This window comes from Hippoglossus hippoglossus, chromosome 3, assembly GCF_009819705.1.
Source record: "Hippoglossus hippoglossus isolate fHipHip1 chromosome 3, fHipHip1.pri, whole genome shotgun sequence".
Lineage (NCBI taxonomy): Eukaryota > Metazoa > Chordata > Actinopteri > Pleuronectiformes > Pleuronectidae > Hippoglossus > Hippoglossus hippoglossus.
The window spans coordinates 8,581,387-8,598,711 of record NC_047153.1 but is presented as its reverse complement, the minus strand read 5'-3'; the positions used below and the strand labels follow the sequence as shown (position 1 = coordinate 8,598,711).

General features: G+C 43.3%; 1 protein-coding gene across 13 annotated transcripts in view; it reads right to left on the bottom strand.

The window, feature by feature from the left end:
- The window catches only part of baz2ba (bromodomain adjacent to zinc finger domain, 2Ba), a 67,059-nt gene extending 50,345 nt beyond the window's left edge, over window positions 1-16,714 (bottom strand). For 11 of the 13 annotated variants that reach the window (XM_034579369.1, XM_034579378.1, XM_034579406.1 and 8 more), the window contains exons 1-2: window positions 16,214-16,713; window positions 3,681-3,723 (exon numbers count right to left, since the gene is read on the bottom strand). The gene's annotated coding sequence lies outside the window, so the exon portion shown is untranslated. Of the gene's footprint in view, window positions 1-3,680; window positions 3,724-16,213 lie in introns of all 13 variants that reach the window. The other 2 variants (XM_034579464.1, XM_034579430.1) reach the window with 1 other exon arrangement.
- Between the last annotated feature and the right edge of the window lie 611 nt (window positions 16,715-17,325).

Below are 17,325 nucleotides of genomic sequence, written 5' to 3'. Positions count from 1 at the left end.
CATTCAAAATGGCCCCCCCAAATGACCACGCACATTATCGTCCAGGCAGGCGGCCCCTGAGTGGACTGAGGCTCCCCGGGTGCGAGCAGTGATTCATGGCACAAGGGTCTGTAAAAGAGCAGCCTCACCCCACGCTGCAGGCCTTCATGGGGACAAGGAGAGTGGAGGCTGCCTGGCAGTGGGGGTGATTCAGAAGTCTGGCAAGAGAACTGAACCTTGTTGAAACCACATGGGCTAAGGGAGGCAGTGTGTGTGCGTGCGTGTGTGTGTGTGTGTGTGTGTGTACTAAAAAACTATTGAAATACCTTGCTTAAAGAATGACAGTGCTTTAGTAGCGCTTTGTTTCCTAAGAGTTGTATGTATTTGCCACCGCAGGGCAGTGTGTCTGTACAACGCTTTGCTTCCACTGCCTGCAGGCACAGTGGGCGTGCTAACAGTTTTTAGCTTTCATGGTGACAAAACAACGGCCGACCGTCCATGGTTTGACGACAGAGCAGACACCAGAAGCAAAATGTGGAATTATTTCAGCGAGGGCAAACCCACAGACTCCGCAAAGCTCGTCTGTAAAAGTTGTTTGAAACCAATGCAGACCAGATGAAGGAAAAAGTCTCCAGACATGACGATGTGTTGGAGGGATTTAAAGAGCAACAGGTTGGTGAATGTGACAGCACGGCCGTTGCAACGACAACGATTCGATATGAGCCTTTAACAGATGCATCTTTTTTTACGCGTCAATATGACATTTATTTTACAGAATAAACAATGCGGAAAAGATGTTCAATTTATTTTATGTTTAGGTTGTAGTTGTAGTTATTTATGACAAAAGCTTAAGATTAAACTCACTTATATTGGCAATATAATTAACTAGGCTGTCCAGAGGGAATGGAAGTCAGGGAAACTAACAAGCATAGCTGAAATGTGTGTGTGTGTGTGTGTGTGCGTGCGTGTGTGACCATACGAGCGTGTGCAGAGAGAGTGGGAGTTAGAGTGAAAGAGACAGAGACATGAATGGGTAAGCCCAAACTAATGCTGGAGTGTGTCTGTTGAATCTGCGCTGCTGCCTATCCCGAGGACAATCTCGCGGCAGCTTTTTAACAATCTTTGCTCCGAGGCAAGTACAAAGTACTAAATGTTTAGGGGTTATCTCTAACACTTCCCCAATCTAACAGAGCACCAATTGAAAGGGCACTGGGAAAAAAGACACTGTGAAAAACAAAGAGGACTCATGAATAAGAGCTGAAAAATGATAGTAGTCGCTGGGATTGATGAAACCATATCAGGTTTTGTGACAGGCAGCGAGACACACAGATTCTTTCCCTTCAGGCTAGAAGGTGTAATTTCCCCTTCCACTGACACAAGAGCCATGTAAAAAATTATCCGTAGCTCAACGACTAAATGATTCATGATGATTTGTAATGTGCAACTATCTATCTATCCATCCATCTATCTATCCATCTATCCATCTTTCAGATAAAAGACACTCGGAATGGAAACACTGGCATACTGCTTCATTGTAACACACAGTGGGATGCAGATGAAAATGCTGGCCTCACAGGACAGACACACACACACACACACACACACACACACACACACACACACACACACACACACACACACACACACACACACACACACACACATATATATAAAGAGCGGACTGCTGTGGGGCTGACGCAAGACTATCTCTGTCTCACGTGTCTCTCCCCTACGGCCGCCCGCTGCTCCTGACCTTCGAGATGTTTTTCTCTCTCCTTCTCCCTCTCCCTTTATTCCTCTCTATTTCACACACACACACACACACACACACACTCCTCCCTTCTCTGCACACCTCCCAGCCACTCAGTATTTTGTCATTAAAAGGCATTGCATTTCAAGCTTGGATCAAGCAGATGGGGCGGCGTAAGCTTTGCTGCTCCTTCACGCAGCACCTTGGCTTAAGTTCAGATAGTCCACATGCATTACAGCACTCTCCCTTAAATGCACACACAAAAACAACAGACATGAGAACACGCATGCACACGCACAACCTTCCTGGAAACAGAGAATCAGCCCGTTTGTGGATGGCTGCTTCATGTGGGTAGCGTGTAGCTCCGCTGTGTACTGCCTGGCTGGTGTAGTTAAAAACCATAAGACGTGTTGTACAAAACAAGAACAGCAGCAGGTATGAGGCGTGATCACTTATAGCGGAGAAAGCATCCTGGCTGTTTATTCTTATTCTAACATATTAATCAGTCCTTACTGGAGGCCAGCGGTTTATGCCTTCTTGTGGCAAAACACTGACAAGAATATTCATAGAAAGTTCAATGGGTTCACTGTCATTCAGTCTCACACACACACACACACACACACACACACACACACACACACACACACACACACACACACACACACACACACACACACACACACACACACACACACACACACACACACACACACACGCACGCACGCACACGCACACGCACACATACGTGAATGTAATATAATTATATCTCAGTGCCATTAGACATTAGACTTTCATTCCCTCGCCCTCAGCATTTGCATATTCCTCTGGGTGTTTGAGTTGAGCAGCTCTTTCCTTTTTCCTTCTCTTGTCTTCCAAGCAACAAATGTCAGCTAATTACACCATCGCTGTTTGGATGAGCTCCATCTTTCCCTGTGCTCTGCTGTGCTTGAGTCAGGCAGCCAAGGCACCAGTCAGGAACAGCCAGTAGTGGTGGTGGCAGTGGGGGGTTTCAGCTACAAGGCTAAATTGATTCCCCAAGAAAGGACTCATCAATACTTATCACGAATGATACAGCCAGCTCGTACAAGCCTGCGAGGAGTGATGTATCATTCACAGGCAGGGATGAAGCGTTGAGGGTTAAACCAGATAGAATCAGGTCTGGTAACACACAAGGCTAAATAGAGCCAGTTGCAGGCAGAACAAGTATTTCCCTGAGCTCTACGTTGAGTGTAAAAAAAACGTTCTTATACAAGATCCCATTTGATCTGGTGACACACTCGCGGGCACAAGGCCATTGAGTAAGGCAGGAGAGAAAAGTGCAAGTCATTGTCTGTGTGTGTGTGGAACAACAAACTGCCACCTTGGTGTGTCTGTGAAGTGAAGTGAAGCCTTGAGCCGCACCCCTGAGTACAGCTATAGCTCTCACACACACATCCAGAGAGAAAAAGAACAACAGAACGAAAGAGTTGGGCAAAGAGAGGAGAGGAGAGCAGAGCCGCACATGGCAACACACAAACAACTAAACACAATCAAAGATCCTAACCCAGAAGCGCTGTAAGGCACTGTTAACAACCATTTACATTTGCTGTTGGCTCTGAGCAGATAGCAAACTCAAAGGATGTTTATTAGGCGCGTACGTTTCATACAAATATTCTGATTAGAATGGGAGAAATCTAATTAATTGCTTGATTCACTGAATGAACCCCGAACTCGTAATGTAATCATAGCAACTGCTTTTCAAGGGGCTCTTGTTAAATTTAATTGGGGGAGAGAAGAAAAAAAAACATCCTCTTTCACTGAATGAAAATCAAATTAGGCCTGAAACTGGAGGAGTCTGCAAGTTTGTTCTGGTGCGCCATATAAAAAAAATTGTCACACAGAAGTGTGTGACAATATATATTTTAAGAAGCTTCTGTAACATGCAAACAAATACCAGGATATTAGTACTCACTGTTAGATATGTCTTCAGCTCTTTGACATAACTGCTGTAACACCTGCAGAAAAAGCAGAAACGAAACATCAGTGTGGTTAAGGTTGAAAATCTGAATGGTTCGATTATATACATGTTTGTGACGGTGGTGGAAGTTTTGCTTTTCTACAGCCTGGAGGGAGGGAAACCCCTGAAACTCCCTGAATATCAAAGTTACAGTTACACAGCTTAGTATTTGTGATTTTCAGGCGCATTAAACAGAAAATACAGTGACATCTGAACCACTCTAGCTACACACACACACACACACACAGGAAGATATTCACACACACACACACAAAGTCTCTTTCTCCCTCAGCCCTTTCTTGCAAAACCTGTTTGTTAGAAATGGATCTAGACACTGGAGTTTTGAGTGTGAGGATATTTTCCCCAAACACAAGACAGTTCTTGCAGAGAACCAAGCCTTACCAACGTTCTCACGCCCATCTCTCATGCATTGTCTCTAAGGCCCTCCTGCGCTGCAGCCTGAGCTTAATCTAAGTAGCTCACCATAACAGATGCCACCCTGTTATGTATATCATGGTACACAGACACACACACACGGCTGTTACAGCTTCTATTAAAGCTAATATACAAGTTGTATATTATTCATATTCAAGGTTATAAATAATGTCTCAAACTTACAAAACTCAAGTGTCGATTGTGTGTTTACCGTGTGTCAGCACACAGTAAATACAAGCTTCAGTTTCTTACACACACACACACACACACACACACACACACACACACACACACACACACACACACACACACACACACACACACACACACACACACACACAGTGTTATAGCACTTGTGGGTAGCTATCTAACAAGGTTTTGTTGACAGTAAACACATCCATCTGGTCAACAGGGACAGAAACGAGTCTTGTGGACGCTTCATCTGCACGGTTGACGATATATATCTGTTTTTTTAGTTTAGGGAATAAATCTTGCATTAAAAAAAGAGATTTAATAATTCCTATATATGTCACTAGAAGGAGCGACTGCCGTAATTTTTAAAAATGGGTATTTTTGCAGTTCATCAGCCTAAGTGGTTTTGTCTTTTCAGACGGCCTCCAGTCATGTCAAAGTCTGTGGCATGTAATGCAGCAAACATCTGTCATTACAGCTCAATTTATCACTGAACAGAAATCACCTCGACTGACTGTGTTGATAATCACCAGAGCAACTCAACTATAACGGATCCCTTCATTATCTACACTCATGCAACACACAGGCACACACACAGGCACACACACACAGGCACACACACACAGGCACACACACACAGGCACACAGGCACACACACACACACACACACACACGCACAGACTACAGACACACACAAACACTTTGATAACTCATAGCAGTGATAATGATAAGAGAGAGCCAGGTAGGCTGAATTCATCTTCAGCTTTTTCATAAAGGCCTATTAGTGAATGATTAAAGGATCTCTGCTCAGAGGTCTTCGGCACGGAAAATGATTTGCAAGCCACGACGCAGGTGAATTATGCTGGATAAGAAAGCCAGCGCTGCCTACCATCATTTGCCTGACTGAGAATCCAGCTGTCAGTCTATTAACCTCATTTTATTGTAAGATCTTACCAGTTTTACATCAACAGCAGATGGATAAAATATCAAAAAACACACACACACACACCATTTCCCTCAGACTTAGCACCCATAGTGCTCACAGTTTCCTCATAAATCATGTCAACTTCTGTTATTAAAGCTGCAACTAACCGTTATTTTCATTGTCAATTAATCTGCAGATTATCCCTCAGATATCTTCAAGATACTAACCTTCTCTGCCAAGGAAGTCATGGTTTAGTTTGTTTGTCTGTCTGTTATTTAGCAGGATTACACAAAGAAACTACAGGGCAGATTACTGTGAAATCTGGTGGATGGGTTGAGAAAAAACATGAAATGTTGGTGCGGATCCAGAGCAGAGAGCAGAGATTCTTTTTTTCTCCAACTTTTTCATTCATGGATCAAGGTTAAAAAAAAAGAAGACTGATATTTATGAGTGTGTTCAATTTGATGCAGATAAAAATCATAAAAATAATAAGCTTTATCGATATAGCAATTTTCAAAACAAACTTAATAAGTGCTTTAAAAGATTACACGATAAAGGCAATTATAAAACTTGAACTGATTCACAATTGTTGCATGTTATTTTTCATTGATTGAAATCGTCAACTAAATATTAAAAAACAAATAAAAACGTCAAAAGGATATTTGCCATCCAACAATAGACTTAATGTATACGATGGAAAAACAAATGATTATAAGTATGTGATCAATTTATATCACAAGAAAAAGAAAGTGACACAAAGCGATTTATTCTGGCCTTTAACAAAGTGATTAAACAAATTACTGCCATAAGTTATTAAGTTTAATACTTTTTTTTGGAGTAACAACCCAAATGTCATTTTATAATCGCCGTCATTACTTACTAATTTCCATCTAATTAACTTGAAAAGGCGAAAAACAAGCAAATGCAAAAACAGGAACTATCTGCAAACGTATAATTACCTGCATTTACAGCCCGGGCATGCTTACACATGGACAGTGTACAACCAAAGTGTTGTGACGTCTCTCTGAATTGTCTTGTTTGGTTTCCCTAATCTACCCCTCCACCCCAACCTCCCTCACCCACACTGGTGTTGACTTTACTTTAGTAGTCACACAGCAGCAGCGAGGCATCTGCATGGGGTTAAACACAAGGGTCGGACTTTTGCACAAGCCACAGACAGAGATAAATGGAAAGAGAGAGAGAGAGAGAGAGGGAGAGAAAGAAAGAATGAAAGAAAGACTATTCTTTTCAAAAAACCTCAATGGAACTGTTGGAAAACAAGTGTACTCTGAAGATACACATATTGAGATCGCCCTATAATCCCTTGCTTTTTAATATTTGATGTCTTGTTAGAAGAGCGACACTAGTGAGGTGTTTGTCTCTGTCGTCTCTGTTGATCTCTGGCACACCGGGTCCCTGTGGGAGCAAGCGAGCGAAACTTGGCCGCAGACATTTTCCTGAAGCCCCCAGAACAAAACAGGCAAGTCTTGACAGTCTGTCCGCCACAGAGTCGTCACACAATCAGTTGCAGGAAACCAATCCCTAAATAGCAGTGATTCATCTCATCATCACACACAATGCCAGTACACAGTGCACAAAGAAGCTCTCTCTTCCTCTCTCTCTCTGTCTTACCCTATCTGTCTCAACCTCCCCCCTTCGGTGTGGTCTCTCATGCTGCTTAAAAATAAGTGCTTCTCATAGCTTTCTTTGCCCTGTGATTTACTGGCAGTGTTAAACTGCAGGGCAGCATCTTTTATCGTTACATGATCTGGGGCTGAAAGCTGACAAAATGGAATCTCTATGCGAGTACCTTTGTATGTGAGCGAGTGTACGTTCGGGGCAGAGCCAGGGAGCGGGCGGAAGAATAAAGAACTTGTATGAGAGACGTTTGTCTAAGTGCAATTCAAATCCTCCCAGCCTCCCGGTGCTGCGGATATGCGTGTATGTATGTATGTGTGTGTGTGTGTGTGTGTGTGTGTGTGTGTGTGTGTGTGTGTGTGTGTGTGTGTGTGTGTGTGTGTGTGTGTGTGTGTGTGTGTGTGTGTGTGTGAATATACGTGTGTTTGTCATTCCACTAAATGGTTTCTTCCTCGACTTGATGGAGCAAGTGCCATCTCAAGGGAACAGGTTACACCACACACATAAAGCAAAGCGCTCTGAGACTGGCGAAATCTCAGAACATTAGCGCAATCCATTTTTGAGAAGTAGTATATATATATATATATATACATACACACACACACACACACACACACACAGTATATATATATATATATATATATATATATGTGTTATGTGTCTTTTTGTCTATGTGTGCATGTTTTGCGTTTCCGTTATAACTGTTATCCACTTCCTTTTTTTATTTTTTAATTCAGCTATGCAGTCGACCTGTCCTCGCTGGTGCCCGTCCACAGCTGTGTTTGGAACAATGATATCAGTACAGTATGTGAGCAGATCATCACCAGCGGATAATCAGGCGAGCGCAGGCCGACACAACAGGTTCAGTGTATCGTTACAGCCTGGACGATCCATCAAGATGACGTGTGAAGGTCAGAATAAGCCGTGACCAACACAGCTGTCACATCTCCTCCCAGGACCCTCTTTGGCTAACTGGCCTTCCAAAACACTCAGCACAAAACATGGCCAAATGGGGAGCACGGGGGCCAAGGCCGACCGAACATTCCTGTAACCCAGGCTGGGCTTGTAGCATGACATAATTACTCTCCGTACAGTAACAGAAAGTGGGTGAAAAGGCAAATCAGAGCGATTCCGGAGTAATGACAGCGCAAATATGAGAGGGAGACTGTTTGAATATCCCGTAATGAAAACATTGTGATGTCTATCAGTATTGGCTTTTCGAAATTTAATTCAACACCCAATATAGCCACAGTTTTAAATGACTGCCAGCTCTGTTGTGTGTGAGGAGAGGGCTACGGTGGAGATGTGTGGAGAGCAGATGTGAGTCCACTTTGATTTCAATGCCTCTGTGTGTGTGGAGCGTCTATTAAATGGATCTGCTGTCTTCTTGATCAAGGGAGTCAATAAAGGGCCAGTCCTGTCAAACCCTCAGGGGTGAGTGCGTATGCACATATGTGTCTGTGTGTGTGTGTCTGTGTGTGTGAGAGTGTGTGACAGTGTGTATGTGTGTGTGTGTGTTATGGACAGAATTTGAAGTACTCTGACAGGTGAGTGATTGAGTGCTTTCATTTCCCTCCAGCGACAACAAGACATGTGCGCACAAACACATTCATAGTATACACACACATACACACACCGAGAGGGAGAGAGAATAGGATTGAGAGAGAGTGAAGTGCGAGCTGTTGTTTCCTAAAGGATGCTGCTCCTGCCTGCATGCTTAAATTAGCTCTAAATGTTTGGATTACACACGGGAGCTCTCACAGAGGATTTAGCAGCCATAGCCTAGAGTCCGGGGGATGTGTGGGTGTTTCCATCGACACACACGCTCACACAAGCCTACGCAGACGCATTAAAAATATTCTTTTAAAGATCACAAACATATTTCACACAAATATCACTTAATATACAGTATTCTGTAAATCCTTGACAACAACAAGTTGCATCCATGTAACCCCGGACAAAAACAAGGAGAGATACCATGAACGTAAAGGCAAACAAACAGCTCTTAATGGTGCAAGCAGCAACAGCATTCACCATTTCATTCATCAGGTTTCTGCAGTGAGGAGACAGTGCTTTCACATGACACTTCTTTTAAAGAGTGCGGTCGGCTCGCCGCTGTTAGTGGGGGGAGGATAGGATACGTTAGCAGACGTAGAGACGGGAAGAGAAAGGAGAAGAGAAAGAGAAGGGGAATGAGGGAGGTCAGTGCCCCCAGTCTCAGATAAAGGCCCTCTCCCTCCCTTCTGCCTCGGCTTTCGAAGCCCCTGCCAGGATCGAGAGGCGTCTCACGTTACAGCTGTCTCTCAGTGTCATCGTTCAGAGAGAGAGCGCGCAGGGGCGAGAGAGAGAGAGAGAGAGAGAGAGAGAGAGAGAGAGAGAGTGAAAGAGAGACAGACGGACAGACAGACAGATAGGGGGAAAGCGGGACAATGCCACAGACTGAGCTGGGCCAGGCTTTCATAGATAGACAAGAGGAAAAACAACAGCAGCAGCAGCAGCAGCAGGTTCAACTGAATGAGGGAACTCGCCTGGTGGTGTTTCTTTAAGTAACGTCAATGTAACATAACTTCATACTCTAATGTGGAAGCTTTTCGGAATCACTGAAATGTGCTCTGACCTTTTCAGGACTAATTATTTTGAAATGTAGTGACACCAGAGAGAGCAGTCAGATCATTTCCTTCACACCACCTGCACGGGAATAACTGAACATTGTCAAATTTCGTAAGGATGAAAAAAAAAAGGGGAATTAAAGTTGTTTTTTAAATACATCGTCTTGTGTGCGGTGAGAATAGAGGAAGGGAAACACACCATAGTAAGAGAAAAGACATGATAATGATTGTAAGAAGAAGTGCAATGGGGCTTCACCATTGCAGTTGCCCACGAGCACAGAAGCATCCTTTTTTTTAAACCTTAAAATGCTAAAAACAGCAACTTGACCCAGGTCCAATAGTGACTAATCCAGTGGCTGCTTGCACTTCAGCCTGTGCTGCTAACAAGGTAGGGCCATGTAGGTCAGTGCAGAGTAAAGTTGACTTCAGAGGGAAGAAAGGAAACATAAAATTCCAGATAAAAACTTCATGAAGGAGAAAGAGTGCTGTATATGCAGATTTTTTTTTCACTCACATACTGTGGCACTTCCACGGCCGACACAGTGAGAGCTGATTGTACGAGTGTGGTGTACATAAAACATGCTTCTGGACAAATACACGTATAGATATAGCACCGCTCAAAACTGCTTCCCTGTTTGTTTTCCTCTATCCCTGTCATTTCTCACGGCGTTCGTAGGAGTTAAATATTTAAAATTCTGGCTTAGCTTGGAGCAGTGCTTTGCCAGCACAGCTAAAATAAAAAGCCTTTGTGGCAGCAGTGACCAGATTTTAAATGCTGAAGAAGATCAATAAATGGGGGCTGTCGAGGTGCAATCTCATGCATTTGTGTGTGTGTGTGTGTGTGTGTGTGTGTGTGTGTGTGTGTGTGTGTGTGTGTGTGTGTGTGTGTGTGTGTCCTGTCCCTATGCGTAAATGCTTGTGTTCTGACAGCAGGCGTGTGTATGTGTGTGTGGATGTTTGTGTGTGTGTATATGTCTGTGTGTGTGCGTCTTAACACCCACCGTGGCTCACAGTTCCCCAGCCTGCTACAAGCTATTCTATAGTATCACCTAGAACCCCACTGACCCAGGAGGCACACCAATAGAAAACCAATATCATTCCCATTCCCGCATCCGAAACATTCTTCCTATTTCTTTTCAGTATCCTTTTCCCATCTGAGCCAGCATGGGTGACTTCTGGAGAAAAAGTGTAAATACAGGCCGCCTGTTCCAGATTGGGAAATGTCAAGGTGTGGTAAATATCAGGTTTCCAGAACTCGTCGACATTTCCATAATCAAGTTCTTGCTAAAATAAAAAGATGGGCATTCAGGCAAGACGGACAGAATGACACTGTTTGTTTTTCTTAGGGGAAACAAAATCTGTTCCAATACAGTCTAGTTCAGCTAATGTTAAGAGCACCTTACTTTCATGATGGTAAATAAAATCAGGAAGAGAAATGCATTCATAATGTTGCCATGTTTTTTTTCACTTTGGTGATTCTATACAGACCGTGTGAATGGATGCTTTCAGCTTACATAAAGCGATACCCTTCTCTACCATGCCAGTTTGTGATAGAGACAGTGAATTATGAGGACTTGCATGCATGCATGCTGCTCTCTGGCTCCACAAAACAGGGAGCACATCTGTATTTTCACCTCCTCGCTAATGTACAAAACAAAAACAGCCCTGAAGTGGAAAAATCATGAGGACCTTTTGAGACTTCATTAAAGAAACGAGCCTGGACTTTCCAAACAAGGCATCTCTTTGGAGGGGGGGAAAAATGTCAACCTTTTCACCTTGCTGGTGGAAAAACAGGCATCCCAACGAGACAGAGCATGCACAAACAACCTTGACTTTCATCAAGGAAATTCTCACATTGAATGATAAATAGAGGCCCAGGGGACGAACAGCAAAGAAGCAGCTTATCGCCTTTCCCTCCCAAATTCGGCTGCTCCGTCTTCTGTCTCCTGAAAGTCAACACGGGGTGACCCATTTGCACTTTACACTGCCTATTGTTCCGTAATTAATCCACCATATGTAATCCACAAAGAAATGCACAGAAAACTAATATGGGTGTTGAGTCTTAATCAACAGCTGAACTGGTCCGGCACACTGGGTTTGCCAATCTCACCATCTTAGTTTACAAAATATAGATGCATTTCTCATACATACAGAGAAACACAGGCAGAAATTACTGGTCAAAGATGTTTGAAAAGGCTCATAAAGGTGTCTGTCAGCGAGCGTGCACTTTAGACAATGATTTGTGCACCCTGACTGTTATAAGGACATCCAGTGCACATGCAGTGCTACCGAAATAGCAAGGTAACATAAGGTTAGGTAGATCAACTGAGTGCTAACCAACTTCCCAGCTGAGAGGACATTAACCTGCAAGGCCATGTGAACACGTATCAATGAGGGCGCTGCGTGCACGGGCCTGTAGCACAGCAGAGAACCGCATAGGCCAAGACAGACACACAGCAAATCTGTAGCAATAAGAGGCGTTATCAATCTAATGCCTAGAAGCTTTTAGGGCTTTTGCCGAAATGCAGCTTTTCTCAAAGGATCATTAGGCTTCATAGGATTAATGTCCACTTCACTAACATCTGTTTGAGTCCTCTGTGTCCTGGTGCATTATTTCATTTTTGTCATTATTGTTTTCTGTGTGTATATGTGCATGGAAATTCACGTGAAAATGTCTGACGGATGGGGGGGGGGGGGGGGGGGGGTATGTCCGGGACTGCTGTGTTTAATATAAGTTCTTGAATCACAGTTAACACAGAGCAGATCTCGACTTCCTCTCTAAATTGTACAGCTCTGTGTCAGCGCTAACATGCAGAGATTTGACAGGGCTCCCAGATGGCCATTATTATCAATAGATTTTTTGCAGGTCTGATTAATCTCAGTCTAAATATAAAATACGGACATCAGTGCCAAGAAATATTTAGGTTAGGAGCCACCCACAAACTGACTGTTGAGCATTTTATATTTAGACCATTTCAATAATCTAAGTTAGATACATTTGCACGAGTAAAAGTACATTTTTCTGTCATTATCGATTCAGTCTCTAATCATCATGCATAATCATAGCATAAATCTTGTCACAGGCTATGAAGCACATATTGAGGCCCAGGGTAAAAGTCGGACAATCAGTGACAGACTTAATGAGCCACGAAGACACTCACAGTTTGCACAATGTGGAAATATGTACTAAAATTTCCAATAACTAATTTCTATTGTCAATAATGACACCAATGTGACTACAACAATTTCAGCATGATCCTTGGTACAGACGCAAATACTTCAAAACACTGTGATTTATTCATTTTGTCAACAGTGTAGTTTTACAGTTTCTGCAGTCAGTCAGGCCGGGGAATGAGCACTTTGTTTTTTCTACAGCAGGTGAACCTTTGGACGCAGACTGTCAGACGGCTGCCACAAGTGAAAACAAGCTTTGGTTATTATCAAAATGTGGAACTGAGTTCTACTGAATCATCACAAAAGTTTTGAGAAACACACAAAAAGTGTCACCTTTGCTCTTAAACACAACAGGGTAGCGTGTGTCACATTTAACAGAGACTGTGTTATGGCAAGAAAATATATAACAGCTTAATCATTTACATGGCTGATCCACTAGACATGATTTTAATCCCAACACAAAGTGATACGGTGTCATAGTTTTCAGCGAACATTACCTCATGCACATGACTTGACCGATATATCATGCACACCTAATAAATCTCAATTCACCACATTTCCTTTAAAAACCCACAAACTATGAGTTTCCGCCAGGAAAAAAAATGATAGCCCCATATTCAATAGTAAAGGATTATAGAGAATACAGCATTGTGTGCTCATGGGATTGTCTTCTCAAAAGCTGTCCAAGTTCTGTCAGATTCAGCACCCCCAGACACAGAGCTCGTGAACCTAATTTCACCTAATCAGCTTAGTCAATAGCAACCGTTTGCTGTGACTTTGGTAGACATGCAAATAGGGCTTAACTATGTCTATCCTTAATTCCTGAATGTTCAAGTCAAGCGGAAGTCCTCCTTTATCTCTTCAAAAACAACAGCTCCAATTTGAGAGAGAGAGAGAGAGAGAGAGAGAGAGAGAGAGAGAATAAAACTCCAGCTGAGAGTTGTGTTTTTTTTTTCTTGGTCTGGCAAGGAGAGACGTCTCTGATTTGAGTGTGCTTGAGGTGGCACAGTGTGCTTTCATTTCAAACCGACATGGCAAACGGAATCTGACACATTTATTCCCCCCTTTTTTTCACTTTTGCTCTTTGCTCACCCACTCTTAAATTATGAGAAAACACACTGCACAAATATATCAGTACTTCTTGTCGGTTTGTATGTTCAGCTGCAGCACTTGTGCACACACACACACACACACACACACACACACCAGCAGCGCTCGCAAACACACACTCTCACACTCAAACAAATCTGCACAAAATGACGCTAACAATAGACAGCTGTAATAGTGGTAGAAAACTGTGAGACACTGTTCCGTTTCAATTCACTGATACCACTAATGGCTTCTTAGCAGCTCCATGAAATCAAGCAGCTGTCATATAGATGCATCAGCAGTGAAAGGAGGGAAAGCCATCCCCATAAGGACAGAGGCACCGCGCCTTCGTGTTTGGCTAAACATCTGCTCCTCTGCACTCCAGCTTTGCAGCAATAAACGGGCAAACAAAAGAGGTGGGAGGTGAAATGATCACATTTTCCATTTCAAAGCATTTATCCAGTTTGTTTTTCTTTTTTCCCCCTCCTCTTCCTCAAACTGCTTACGGGACATGGGGAAGAAAGTGAGATCAAGTCAGTTGTTTTGTTTTTTTTAAAACTGACGGGGAGGGTTGATCGCAATGAGCCAAAATATCATCTCCTGTTAAGATGGACGACAGGAATTGAATAAGGTCACCGTTTTCCAGTCAGTGGATAAGAGGAGCCTCCTGTCTAAACTGTTGCAGTACAGCTTAGCCAGGGATGATTCAAGTGTGTGCGCGTGCAACAATGAGTGTGCACAACCTGTCAATCAATCACACATCAATTCAACTTTGTGTAAACAAACACTGCACCATTTGCCAACAGACGTTTCTTTGCAGGACAATAAATAGTGTGGTTGCCATCACACAATTATTTCAAACAACTTTGGGATTCAAAGCATTTGGCAGTGACATCCACTAATATATTGAAATATTTTAATGCTGTCCTTCCCTTAATAGGATTCCTGGTAATTAAAATCCTTCCTTTCTTCCTCCCTTGCCTCTTCTCTTCCTCCCTCCCTCCTTCCTCCTCCTCCTCCCTCCATTCATTCATGTGCAATTGCAGAGATAAACAAAAAAGCAGCAGTGACTAAAACGCTGAACCCCCCATTTTCACATTGTCCTCTTTAAAAAAAGACACTGTGATGCTTTTATTCAATTGCGACTGAAACCAAAACACCAGCATCTGTGCAAAAAAACACCAGCACCCTGACCTGCAGCTCGCCTCATACATTTGTCTAAAAACACCAACACGTCCATCTTCTGATGTATAACACGAGTCTAAATCATCTCCGATAAACCATCAACCATCTTCAACGTCCCTTTAGAAACCAACACAGGACGCGATGTTGTGTGTTTTTTGTAAAAAAAAAAAAAAGTATTTTAAAAACTTTTCGTAAAACTTGCGAAGAGGAGGAGAAAAAAAAAGCGTGGATCCATTTCCTTTAAAAGTGTGTTTGTGTGAGTGTGTGGGGGGGGTGGGGGGGAGAGGGGGACGGTAGGGGTGCTTCAGAGGGGACGAATTTAAAATAACCAAGATGGCGAGAGGCTTGTTGTTTCGGAAGGGGCAGGGGGGGAGAAAAATGGAGGATATTGTAATATACACAAAGGGATAAATGTCGACCACTCCGGCCGCCGCCTGCGTCGCCTGCTCGGCTCGAGGAAGCGACCGCGGCGGCGGCAGCAGCAGCTCCACCACCGGGCCGGCAGGCGAGCAGTGCGGCTAACAACGCGGAAAAAACTCCCGAGCGTTCTCCGGAAAGACGGAAACAAACACACAAGATACATGTTTACAACACGTCCAACCGTGTGGGGGGGTGTTGTGTGTTCGCTGCTGCTAATTGTTTGTGTTTGCGGGCTGGAGGGGCCATTAGAGCGGATGGGTTTTAAACGGACGGACGAGCGAGGACCAGCGGCGGTCGCCTCGCACTTCCACCTCCCCCCCTCTTCTCCTCCTCCTCCTCCTTCCACATGTCTCCTCTCTCCGCGGAAATACGCTAAAAAACACCCCGCAACAACTGCGCTTCCACACGGCCACTGCACGCGACACGACCCGGCGAAGCGTTCGAGAGGAAAAAGTTGAATTCCTCCAGCGGTTTTCAAAAAAGACAAGTTAGCGGACACACAACAACCCGCAGAAAGGGGGAGAAGAGAAGGGACACAAAGACGGTTCCCACTATCAGGTCACCCGGAGGAAGAGGAGCGGAGAAAGCACGCAGACCGACCGGCGCGGGGGGGGTCAACTTTGCCGTTCGGCGTCGGCCGTGTCACCGACTAAGTGCTGGAGGAAATACCGAGAAAACTACGTGATAAAACGCGAAGAGGAGCGGATCAGAAAAAGAGAGAAGAAGCGACGGCAGCTCCGTGCGCAGCTTCTTCCTCTATCCGCGATGGGGCTTCAAGGGAAAAAGAAAAAAAACAGCGTCAGAGGAAATAAAACACTTACCTTGTTTTTAGTTTCGACACTTTACTTAATGTCCAACGTGGGGCTTTCTCTTCTTTTAAGCTCTACTAAACACTTCGGCTCGGTCTTCTTCCTGCTTCTCGCCTCTTTTTTTCCTCCTTTAGCTTGTGGAAGAGGTCGGGGACGAATGATAAAGAAGGGAATTGGGCAGTAATTGAGTCTCGGCGTGTCTGTGTGTGTGTGTGTGTGTGTGTTAGTTACTAACAGCAGATTGAAGGAGACTCTTCTCAAGGTTTATTCAGCTCCACTTCAAGGAACCGACCTGACGTCAGCTCACTACCGCCACACAAAGAAAAACTTATTATTTGTGCAGCGGCCGCGGAAACGACGGATCCTTCTCTCGTTGACCGTCCTCACTTCTTTTTTTTTTTTTTCTTTTAAAGAAAAACCTGTCACATCGATGCAACTTTTATTTATTTATCCGTTTGTTTCGCGTCTTGTCCGCGGACCTCATGGCGATGATCGGGCCACCAGTGCGAACACATGACATAATAAACAAACATGAATAAATACATAAACACGGTTTTTTTTTTGTATGCGTTTGGTTTTTCATTTTGTAAAAGAATATAACTTTATTATCACTTTGATTAATTACTGGTTTGATGCATGTTCTGGTTTGAATTTCTGATCTAAGAATAGAGGATTTAATGGAGCTGCAACGATTACTTGGTTTATTGCTATGAGTAAATTAATCAGCAGCTATTTTACATTTTTTATCAAGAATTGCTTTTTTCACAGATATTTTTGGGAACTGTTTGGTTGATAAAACAAACACCAATCCTGACTTTTCACTATAATCAAACTGATAATAAAAAAATTATAACTTAGATTAGTCGGTGACACATAATTTCTTATGTATTCTTTTCAAAATGTGCTGTAAGAATAAAGTTCAGTATCACGATAACCTGGAAAAGGACAATGTTTGGCATTTTGCACATGAAATGTTAACAGAATCGTCAAAATAGCCATTGATAGATCTTATCTATCTATTGATTATTCGATTAAAAGGTTTAAAGCCTTATATTAGAGACACTGAATGCTCAGTTGATGTTGGACTAAGGTGCAGCTCACACTGATCAACTCTGTCAGAACTC